Source organism: Austrofundulus limnaeus, unplaced genomic scaffold (genome assembly GCF_001266775.1).
Source record: "Austrofundulus limnaeus strain Quisiro unplaced genomic scaffold, Austrofundulus_limnaeus-1.0 Scaffold106, whole genome shotgun sequence".
Taxonomy (NCBI): Eukaryota; Metazoa; Chordata; class Actinopteri; order Cyprinodontiformes; family Rivulidae; genus Austrofundulus; species Austrofundulus limnaeus.
The window spans coordinates 610570-618833 of record NW_013952508.1 but is presented as its reverse complement, the minus strand read 5'-3'; the positions used below and the strand labels follow the sequence as shown (position 1 = coordinate 618833).

General features: G+C 37.6%; 1 protein-coding gene across 1 annotated transcript in view; it reads right to left on the bottom strand.

Annotated features, from left to right (window-relative positions):
• LOC106521289 (angiopoietin-related protein 1) overlaps window positions 1-1957 on the bottom strand; it is a 22624-nt gene extending 20667 nt beyond the window's left edge. The window contains exon 1 of the mRNA XM_014013808.1: window positions 1829-1957. The gene's annotated coding sequence lies outside the window, so the exon portion shown is untranslated. The remainder of the gene's footprint in view (window positions 1-1828) is intronic.
• Between the last annotated feature and the right edge of the window lie 6307 nt (window positions 1958-8264).

The following is an 8264-nucleotide window of genomic DNA, read 5'->3' as shown; positions in this document are numbered from 1 at the left end:
CACACACACACACACACACACACACACACACACACACACACACACACACACACACACACACACACACACACCCGCCTTTTATAGCAGCATGTAAAAACTAAAGAGAAAGAGGACCAAGACTTGAACCCTGCTGAACTCCATGCCTTCATTTTTAGTTACAAACTGAAACTAAAAACTTTCTACCAGTGAGAATAAAACGTACCCAGCGGAGAACGATACCTTCTGAACTGTGCTGGAGATTACTTTCATAATCAGCAGCATCAGAAGCTGTGTGAGGACCAGAATTATCAGAGAATAAATGTTATTGTTGACTGAGATAATATCAAGTTTGTCTAATGAAATATTCAGACAAACTGTGTGCCCTCTGATGCTGACTGGTACCACTGAACTCTGTTCTCTCTACTGGCAGAAGTTTCACTTAATGTTGAAAACCTCAAAACATGAGTCAATAAGAACACTGTGTCCGAGTTCCTCCATTCTTCTGTTCTAAAACACAGAACACATGCATTGTTAATCTGAAATATTCCCCTGTTTCCTGTCTAACGACATTGTGGCTTTTCCTCCGGGCCTGTAGACTTTTAGCACCCTTTGCCAAGAAGACCACAAGCATTGGTGCCAGTGATTAGGCCCGTCTGCTGAGGAGGCAATGTGATACACGGGGAAACAGAACAGGAGCTTTAGAGAAAAAAACTGGATCCATGGCTCTTTCTGCAGATATAAAACTGCCCTCAACTTAACACAAGGGGGAAACTAACAATTAAACTCCTAGAACTTTTTAAAGTGATGCTCAACACTCCTCATGCCAGAGTTTTACACTGAGATCATCTTATGGTTTTACAGTTAATGTGCAGTCAGTATTTAGTGATGAGTTGTGAACTAGATATATTCATTTACACATTAGTAACTGTTGTGGAGATGACTCTTAGATACTAGCATCAAATTTTAAATCAGTCTCTGTAAAACTAACAGTTCCTGTGCTGGTTAATGTGGGTTAATGCTGCCACCTTGAACTTATTTAATTTAAAAGAACAAACAGCTGGAGTTGTGAACCCAGTGACAACTCACTGAAAGTTTCATTACAATCAGTCCAGTGTTTTGTGAGATATTTTGCTAACAGACAAACAGAATTCATTGCAAAGTGCGCAGTGAGTAACACTTGAAGCTCGTGATGGTAAAGGATCTCAGCTGCTAACACGTTCAGTTGATTTCTGCTTCTTGCCAACTCAAGTTGTAGCGACTGTTCAGTCCAGTCTTTCAGGAGATATTTTGCTAACAGACAGAGTAATTACGGAAAACAAAGATTTCTCAGAATACATGTTGGAGATAAATCTCAGCTGCTGCCACACCAAACATTTAGGTCAAATTTAGGTCTGTAAAATCAGCAGTGCTATCTTAAACATTGAGTCAAAAGTTGTTCAAACTATTATTTTCTGTAAGTTTTATTAAAATTTGTCCTAATATTTTTCTAACACACACACATCCACACAAACAGACAGGAGCACAATAATTAGCACTTTAAGTGGAAGCTGATAACATTTTTAAAAGCCAATGTGGAGTTCACTAATGTAACTTTGAACTATTATTATTATTTGGTATAATTAATCTGATTTGTTGAGATAAATTCTGAGAGACAGAAAGTTTCAGTTGTTTTAAGAATTAAAATGTTTTCCAAAACTTTTAACATTTCTATTTAATCTTTCACGTGTTTTTCAGCCAACATTCTAGTTTATTGCTTGGTAATTTGTGGTTTATATGAAAGTTGCGAGCTGAAATCCAATCAAATGACTTTTTAAAATGAAAAATAAGCAACTATAAGCAAAAGGCTTACCGATGTCAGTGAGTTCAGTCTGTGGTCCAAAAGGCGCCTCAGTTGTGTGGTTCCTGCAGGTTCATGCCCTCCATGCTGAGTTTCCTCTCTCCCAGTCCTGCGCTCCGTCTTTGCGTTGAGAGTGAAGGCAGAGTAAAGGTGGGGAGCAGAGGAGGGTGGTCCATGTTCAGAAAGAGGGAGGCTGATGGAGCAGCCTGAGCAGAGCCGAGGCTCGACCCTGCCTTCCTGCTCTGATGTCATCTAAGTTCGAGGAGAGGATGGGTCAGTCAGAGCGCTCTGATAGTTCAGCCTCTTTGAAGTGTTCTGTGGAAAAGTTACAAACAATTATACAACATCTTAGCTGCTGCAGATAGAGATGTAAAACAGTAAACAGCATCAGACGTGACTTCAGTCATAGAGCACAAAGTGTGGAGGAAGAGGCAAAAGTCTTCCTCCAGCTCAGGATAATGGCTCGTCAAATGATCACCAGTTTTTTTTTTATTTCAGCTTTAGACAAAAACAACTGAAAAATGTTTGTGTGAAAGAACATCGCATGAAGTAAAATACATTTAATACATAAAAAATAAACTTCCACAATTTTCCACATCTGTGTAACGGATGTACTGAGCAGCATTAGATGGTTTAGTGACCACACTGAGGCTACTGAATGTATTAGTCGCCTGGCGCTGAATAAACCTTTGGATTAAAACGTTTTCACACTATTACGACATTTTTCAAAAACACTTGTTTTATACACGTAATAAATGATAGAAAACGGTCTTGGGTTTGGCTAGCCATTAGTCTAGCCTGGATGGAGACTTCATTCTCTGTCCTTCGAGCTCTGACCGATGTTGGTACTGTTGACTGTCGATAGCTAAGTTATGAAATTCAAAAATGACTGAATTACTATAACTACACCTTATTCTACCATACCTAATCATTCATAAATGGTTAGTTAACTTTGAAACCTAATCTATTAAGGATGATTCAGATTTAATAAGCTATAAATAAACACATTTAATAATATCAAAAAGAAAAAATAAGTATGTCCTCTGGATGGGTTCTTCTTTAGTGAAACGTTCCGTCTCTCCTCCAAGAGACTTCTTCAGTCTGATGAGAGACAAAAACAAGGGGACTTCGAGCCCCGCTTGCATTCACTACATACAGATAACACGACACGGGTCAGGTGATGGGGCACATGACCCTCTATGAACTATTGAGCTAATCAAGCCTGTTGTTAGTCAATGGGCCTATTTTGCATGTGACTGACCTGTTTGTCCACCATGTGGAGGCAATGCTTATAAGGCTGAGTTCACCTGAAACTCCTCAGACTGAAGAAGTCTCTTGGAGTAGAGACGAAACGTTTCACTAAAGAAGAACCCATCCAGAGGACCTACTTATTTTTTTCTTTTTGATTTTTTTCTACCTGGATTACTGAGCTGCATCAGGACATTTAATAATGCTTCACCCATTAAGGCTAAACCAACATACTCATTGTTTATTCATGCTTAATAACTCATGAATTAACTATTATATATACTGTGTATATGTATGTAAATATGTATGTATGTAAATAAGTATAAATGTACTTTAAGACCATGTGTTAGACATGTATTTGAAGAAATTTATATTTATTAGAGTTTAGTACTGATGTTAAAAGCACAACACTATATCTTTAGGTTTTCCTTTTATAATGTTTAATCCATTATGTGTTGATTTATATAGATTAGTTGCATGTCCGAATAATATAACAACACATAATCAACCGTTAAAAAATAACAGTAGGTGAGAATTTTGTACGAATGCCCGTGATTCAGCCGTAGGTCAGCAGGGGGCGAACGCAGGCATTGAAGACTGTATAAATGGATCAACTTCCTGGTTTGTGGTCAGTGTGTGGTTTCCTGTCAGCTTAGGTGACAATAAACCCCCACTCCAGAATTCTGGTGTTGTATGGTTTTACTCCTTCTAAAAATCATGTTATTTAACATTGGTGGTTTTATATTGACTTCAGTCTTTGAACACATATTTTTCTTACATATTAATGGTTAGAAAAGGTTTGAAATGACTTCTACTAATCCTGCAGTGTGTCAATAATTAATGCAGTTGTTACTTAATTTTTCTGAACCTTTATAAAGTAAAATCTATTAATGTTTTTTTTAATGTTTTGCTTTTATAAATTAATGTTTACAAAACCCTGATGGGCCATAAGTTCCTTTTGAACTAGACCAAATTCAAACATTCTCTAATCATTAATCCATGTCTAACACATGATGTGAAAGTACATTTATATGAACATTTACACACAAATACACACAGTTTATAGAATATTTAATTCACGAGTTAATGAATAAATAATAAATATGTAGGTTTTTACTAATTACTAATTAAACATCAAGACAGTTTTAGCTTCATAAGTCTGAATCATCCTTAATTAATGATGTTTTCAAGGTTAACTAATCATTAATTAATGATTAAGTAAGGCTAAATAAGGTGGAGTTATTATAAAGTGTTACAAACATCTCTGGTCTTTGGAGTTCCACAACAGTTCAAACATTATTTTAAAAACCTCAACACCATTGCTATCTCTGTCTAATGTAACACTGACAGCAGTGTGATGGTTTATGAAAAGTTCATGAGAACTGTTCAACATAAAGACTCTGGTTTTAAACTATAAAATCTACTTTAGAAGGCGGCTCAGTTCAACTTCCCAATATTAGCTCATTGATACAGTCTGAGAGGACGACTTTGAAAGTAGAAGTAAAACGATTTAAGCCTTCAAAATAAATCTTTTCATACCAACACTATTTCATTCTTTTTAACAGCACTGTTTTGTATTATTGGGTCATTCATGCAGAAATGATTTGAAATTTGTTGTGTCGGACTAGCCATGAGCTCATCAATCAAAATGGAATCAGAACTTTCTCAAACCTGGGCCGATCATAGAGCTATCTACAACGGGTAAGATATTATTTCTTCATAACTATTTGTTCAGAGTTCATAACTAAACCTAACCTGGGATGTAAAACTGTTGTTCCATCATATTAGGACCTATTGGACCCCAGATTCACCGGTCCTGACAAGTTGGGTGAGTAAACCAGACAAGGTTTTAAAAGAGTAATAAAACTGAGGAACACACACAAACACACTCTGTTTCTCCTCCTAACAAATCTGTTCCCTATCAGCTGGGATCTGATCCCTGACTTGTTCTGCTGATCCAGTAGCGTTAGAACATTATTAGGACTGTTTCTGATGCCAGAGCTCCTCTCGTGTTGCTCCTGCAGCTGTTGGCAGCTGTGTTTATTTGGTTCTGAGGACAATCTGCACAGAGCTTTGTTGACTGAAGAATAGCCCTCAGCTAAATGTTCTGGACCGGGGAGGAAGCACGGACTTTGAAGCTGAGGAGGAGACATTCTTCCTCAGTGTGTGGGAAGGCGGATTCTCTTCTGAGCATCACGGCGGGACATGGATAAATGTAAGAAGGGAGTGAGCTCATCTGTTCGGCTGTGAGAATCCTGGTGACGCACATGTTTGTACATGTGGGACTGAGACGCTTTGTCTCAGCGGTGGACAGTTTTATTTAAAGAATGGGCCGTCAAATGTTAAAAAAAGCTTCATTTGAAGAAGAAATGACCTCATTTACTTTCAGCTGTCCTGCTGTTTATGTTTTTTCTCTAATTCTGCCCTCTATTGTTCAGTAGGTCAGAGGAGTTTATGATCAAGAGTAGCTTCAGTTTGCTTCATCTTCCTTTTATTTGTTCACAAACAGAAAAGTTTTTTTTCCAGAATATTAAAACTCAGCCGTTGAAGTGAAAAAGGAAGAAATCCTTTTCTGTGAGCCCCTCCTTGTGGCTAAACCTCTTTATTACTTATAGTTACATGAAAAGAGGGAGTTCTCAGTTCATTTGGCACAACTTCTTTCAGTATATTTTAAAACATTTTGACCACCACGTCCTGAAATAAAGTCTAGAAGTTTGGGATAAAACACAGCACTAATCTTACATTGGTCATGGATTTATATTTCTTTACAAACCTGACAGAAATTTGACCCAGACCCTGACAATTATTATAAACTCTGCAGACAGAGAGCAGGTTAGAGCGTTGGCTTGTTGCAGCTTGTGCTGCTTCCAGATGTGGAAGGTCTGGATGTGCCGGGAGGACGAGGAGCTGCAGATCCATCAGAGTCCGGGTCGAGCGGCTTCAGCTGAGGGAGGGAACAAATCTGATCCTTTCTGAAAGGAGCACGAGCTCTACAGACGGAGAAACCAACAAAGCTTTCATTTGTTTAATAAGATCAGTTATTTTCATCAGTGAAAACTTTATTACAAAAATAATCAGAATCATCAACCATAATTAAAATCAGCCCAACAGAAATAACAAAGATGGAAAATATGGAGAATAATAAAAGAATTCTTTGGAATTGATGATTTAGCCTAATAATCTGAGATAAAGCCATAATTAATCATTCAAGGATTCATTCTCATTTATCTAAACTGAAAAACATTCTTTGTCAGGATTTATTTTGAACAATAAAATCTTTAATACAAGACGGAGCTTCTTTAATGTGAGTTTTGTATGCTAGAGGTAAGATTTTAAACTTTATTCTGAATTTGACAGAAGTTAAAACTGGAAAAATTCTAACTTTGACTCCAGATTTTTATATTCTCAGACAATAAAGTGTTAATTCTAGAAGTGAATGGATCATTAGGACCCCCACACATGAAAGAGGGGCCATTTTGTTTTCGCACTGTCTATTTATTTATCTTCAGTGATTTTTGGTCCACCATATTACCGAAACAGCTGCATCGATCAACATGAAATTCGTAAGGAATGTCGATTTGTCCAACTTACACTGCGCCCGCCAATGGTTTTACGATAGACCCCATATTTGATGAGGGGGTGTCTGGACATACAAAAATGCTTATAACTCAAAAACTGTTCAACATGGGAGCTTCAGATTGTTTTTTTTTTGATTAGCTCTGATGAAGGGCTTTCCATCGGGTCCAATAATGAGGACCCCCACCAATCTGGACCCCCACCCCAAACAATAAATCCATTATGATGACCGCTGGTGCTTTGCGTATGTGCGGGGGTCATATATTAGAATCGTGATTCTCATTTACAACGATTCAGAATTCATTTAAAATGTCCCCAAATCAAATTTTAAATCAAATCCAGTGACTGTCAGCTTCTATTTTGTAACTACGTGGGACGTCCTGATGTCACCTCACAGCTGGTTCTAGAATGTGTGCATGCACAGAGAGGACCAAAACAAAGAGAAAACTACAAAACTGGAGGAAAGAGAGATTCATCTGGTCCTGTCTTCATTGAAGGCAAATATTTGGGCTTATTTTGTTTTTTACATAATGAGTCTAAGTTTGACATTAACTTCATTGTGTGCAAGGAAATGAAGATGAAGAACTTTGGGAACACGAATGGGCTCACGTTATCAGACTTGAATGAAAAATCAAATTTGAATTGAGTTGTGAGATAGATTCCCATCTCTATCAAATATGCTACCACTATGCATTATCTAGTTTTGAAACAAGAAGTTTATGTTTTAGGTCAAATAAAGCATTCCTGGTAGCGTTTTTAATATTGGGGTTGAATAAATTCATTGGGGTTGTTTACTACTGACTTTTAAAGACACTACCCATTGTATAGTCTTTTATTAGGTGAACAGTAATATCTTTTTATAATGTGGTTATCTCTGATTGAATTGATTTTATGTGCAGACTGGATTGTGGGGCTCTTGATCAGAGCTTCACAGACTCAGGAGGCTTTTAGTTAGATACATGTCTGATTTAAAACAACACAAGAACCATGACTAAACATTAGCGTGAGGAATAATGTCTGACAACTTGACTGTACAGAGATAACATCCCGTTTAAGACACTGTCGTGAGGCGGGGTCAGGATGAGAAGAGGTTGGTAATTTGATGTGTTTTTCCAGGTTCTGGGCACTACTTAGCTGATGCCTGTCGGAGGCAGATTAAAACAAAAGCTAATCAGTCCACAGCTGTGTCCAGATGGTTTGAATGGCTAACTCAAACATTCACGTCATTATTATTAACTGGTGTCACATCTGAACAGGGAAAGGGTAAAGAACATTGCTTATTTTTAACAGGGTTAAAAGGTAAACCCTGATCGAAAATAGAACCACGGTTTTTTACATATTTAAGTCAACACAAAAGAACTGCTTCTGTTGTCCAATTCAATTCAATTCAATTCAATTCAGTTTATTTATATAGCGCCAAGTCACAACATACGTTGTCTCAGGGCACTGTAAATGAAAAAAAGAACAATCTAAAGAAGAAACCAGCAGGTTGTGTTGAATCACTTCATCACAGTCTCCCATACTGAGCAAACGGTGGAGAGGAAAAACTCCCTGCTAATCAGGAAGAAACCTCCAGCAGAACCAGGTTCAGGACAGGAGACCATCTGCCTCGACCGGCTGGTTG